This window comes from Cyprinus carpio, chromosome A4 (genome assembly GCF_018340385.1).
Source record: "Cyprinus carpio isolate SPL01 chromosome A4, ASM1834038v1, whole genome shotgun sequence".
Classification (NCBI taxonomy): domain Eukaryota; kingdom Metazoa; phylum Chordata; class Actinopteri; order Cypriniformes; family Cyprinidae; genus Cyprinus; species Cyprinus carpio.
Genome location: NC_056575.1, coordinates 27,604,398 through 27,608,279, shown reverse-complemented (window position 1 = coordinate 27,608,279; position 3,882 = coordinate 27,604,398). Strand labels below are relative to the sequence as shown.

The 3,882-nt window shown below is 32.1% G+C and overlaps 1 long non-coding RNA gene across 1 annotated transcript in view; it reads right to left on the bottom strand.

Annotated features, from left to right (window-relative positions):
* The window catches only part of LOC122141735, a 35,661-nt gene extending 32,129 nt beyond the window's left edge, over positions 1 to 3,532 (bottom strand). Inside the window, exon 1 of the long non-coding RNA XR_006158050.1 lies at positions 3,359 to 3,532. This is a non-coding gene — a long non-coding RNA (uncharacterized LOC122141735). The remainder of the gene's footprint in view (positions 1 to 3,358) is intronic.
* Positions 3,533 to 3,882: the final 350 nt, after the last annotated feature.

Genomic DNA, 3,882 nt, shown 5'->3' with positions numbered 1-3,882 from the left:
ATGATGTGAAAATCATCTTGTTTAGTCACAGAAAACAATAGATTGATTTAAATTTTCTAAGACACTTTTTGTTTGAAAGGGCATATGTAGTGAGTCCTCAACTATCATAGATATTATTGTGATTTACACCTGAGAAGACAAAGAGGTAATTTTATAATGAGCTGTATATAATGAGCCTCTTTCAGTCAGGTGTGTGACTGAGAGGGAAGAGTTACAAGAAAGAATATGAGGACAAAATAAATGCATATATTTTTTTATGTTTGTAGTTTATTTTAGAATATACTTATTTATCCCAACAAAATAATTTGAGATTCACTTGCGAGAGTGCAGTTAAACAGTTTATTAAGACAATAAAAGCTGACTTTCACATTTTTAGCATCATTACTTCAGTCACACGATCCATCAGAAATCCTTCTAATATTCTGATTTTCTACTAAAATAATATATATATTTATTGTTATTATTATTATTAATGATGAAAAGAGCTGATAGTATTTTTTCAGTTTTTTTTTTGATAAATTGAAAGAACAGCATTGTTAGTAACATTTATCGTATTAATCGTTTTTATTTATCATCACGTGTATGCTAAATAAAAGTTTTAATTTCTATATATACTGACTCCAAGCTTTTGAATGGTATAGTGTATATTGTTACACTTGGAGAAAGACTAAATGCTGAAAATTTAGCTTTGATCACAGGAATAAATTAAATTGTGAAATATATTCAAATAGAAAACAGTTATTTTAAATAGTAAAAATATTTCACAATATTACTGCTTTAGCAAACTGGTATTGACTGGTATTGTGCCACGTTGAAATATATAAATGAACATCACATAACTTGCATTTCCGAAGTGTATATTGTTTATATGCTCTCAAATAAACTAAATGCTAAACTACATTATTAACATTATTGTGATGGTCACTGATACTAGTAGTACAGTAGAACATTTAGATTATGTGAATGAAACTTCATAATGTTTCACTTGATTATACATTTAGTCAGGAATTATAGTTTGGAAAAAATCTAACTAGTAAAATGTGTACACGTTATGTGAAAACTAGTACAAGTTTATAAATAATAAAAAAAGGACTTACTCATGTTTATGATCTCTGCTGGATTACTTCATTCTTTTTTTCTGAGAAAATCCAAAACTCAAATACTGAGTCAATCCTTAGTGTGTCTTCTTGGGGTGAATTAGGTCTTATTCCTCTCAGTGCAAAGCAAACAGTAAAATAAAATAAAAAAACGAACATTCTCCTGCTTTGTTTTCTGTGCGTGCGTTTACAAGCCACAAGCTTCACGTGGAACATTATAAACTCAATAGCGCATTCAGCGCGTGGGCGTGGTCGCATTAGATATAATGAAGGGAGACATGAAAGACAGACATCACGTTGTTTTCATATGGATTACTTTATCGCAGAATATTTGTTTTCGGTAGCACTTGTTTAGTTTAAAAGTAGACATGTCAAGCTTTCTATAGATATATCTCTCATGTCTCTTCGTTGAGTATTCACTGAGTTACAGTTCATTTTAATGACGCATTTCTAAATGAAGATCACCGCAGACCAAGGCTGCAGACAGCGCACCTTGTTTGTTTTCTTTATTTTATAAATTCACAAAGTTTTGTTGTTATTATGTGTGGATACAAATAAAACTAGACCCTTTACAGATTCAATTGATGTATTGCTCTTATCTGTACGATCAAAACTGAAAGTGTAATTTAAGTTCTTTTCGGGGTTATCAGGAGAAGATGCCTCATAACACGTATACGCGGGGATCGACTCCAGAGGGTTAACTATACATTAACACAATAAATCACCTTCACAATCAATCAAATTAAATGACTACAGTTAGTGATAACCAACAGTAACTGCAATATGCAACTGGTATGCAAATTAGTCTTTCAAAGTCAGATGTCAATCTGACAAAAACGTCTGATCAGTCTTTTCCTTTAACTGGAACTGATGTCACTCAGATTTTTAAAGGTCTCAAGGAGAAAAATAGTATCAGTCACTGGAAGCAAAATTATCTAACTTGGTTAAAGAAAATTATAATGAAAAACTGTTCTTCATTCCAGGTTCATGATCCTTTCAGTCAAGGTTGGAGGCTCGCCATCAATTATGGAGATCCACATGAAATTCATCCTCACAGGAAAAAAAACCTGGCGTGTACGTTCACAGACCAATACACACTTAATTCTGTGCATCAAGAATCATTTTCAATTAAATACAGAACACATGGACCACATAATACATACATGCATATCATTTATGCAACTTGTGTCATAATAATGAATTACCTTTTCATTCTTGTCTATTTTCACAGGTACACACAATCAAAATGGCATCAGCGGACCGCAGTGACACACACAGAACATGCGGCCTGACACAATCACACTACAAACAAACAATCCACTCCATATAACATGACAGTATAACACTGTTTAGTCTTATATGCATAAAACAAATAAAACTCTTACATACGATCAATGCTCTGACTGGTTGCTTCTCATTTCTTAGTCCAATCCAAAAACACATATTTACATATATTTTTTTATCAATCTATATAGATTTTCTTTTATATGAATGGTCATTATACTGAATTTAAACAATGTTATATATAATAATATTCATCACAGCAATCATTTAACAGGGGTTACAAAAGACAAACTTGTTAAACTACTTCAGTCTGGGTACATTGAATTTATTTAATAAACGAGTTTCACAATTTGAGTTAAATTACTGAAATAAATGAACTTTTCCATGACATTCTAATTTCAATATAATATAATATAGAATATAATATAGTCAGAGTTATATTAAAAATCTTTGATCTTTCAAGCTGTTTAATGCCACTCAGCAGGTGTTGCATGCTTCAGTCCAAAACAAGTTAAATAAAAATTGCCCATCCATAAAAAATGGGGGGTGAACAAAGGCCTTTTGTAGCGAATCAATGCGTTTTTGTAAGAAAAATATCCATATTCAAAACGTAATAATCACTTTTATATAGCTTGCGCTCACTGTTGTAAATGGAAGCAGATCCGGGTGGAATACCTATGAGGTCAAAACTATTTTTAATATAATTCAGACTGGATTCGTCTGAAATGTATGTATTATATGATTCGCGATACACGCTCTGACGTCCCGATCTGAATCAAACAAATCAAGAAGCAAATAAGGAGTTTATTGATTAATTTTATTATGCTGGTCTGTCTCAGCTGTCTAACAGCATTCATCAAGGTCAAAAAGATGGCCAATCAAATAAAAGGGCAGATGTTCAATGCATGTTACACCACAAGCTTTTCAATTTGATAAACACACTAAATATTTTGTTAATTTGATTGAAATGCATTTACCTCAGAATCTCCAGCTGACAATTTTGACTCTTCAGTCCATCAGAAAGCAGCTTCACTCCTGAATCCTGCAGGTCATTGTTACTCAGGTCCAGCTCTCTAAGGGCAGAGTTTGATGATTGTAGAACTGAAGACAAACTTCCACAAGACTGAGCAGTGATATTACATCCACATAGCCTGTGTAAAGAACAAAACAAACAACAATATAACGTGTTTACTTATTGTGTTTATTTATCTGGTAGGGTTTACAGTCTGGAGCACATATGACTTCCAGAAATCTTTGACTGTGATGATACAGTTGAAGTAAACTCAATGAACAGTGAATACATCTGATGGTTTTAGCTTTGAGAATGTAAGGCTATAACACAAAATTTAATGGCATTCATTAGATTTTAATAGTATTTTTCAGTAATTCAATTCTTCATAAAACACCTGTCACAGCAAGGCAGAGAAGGGAGAGTGGATCCAGTTGCAGCAAGTTTGTATTTGTTTAAAGTAAAAAAAAAAACATCTAGCAAACATTCATA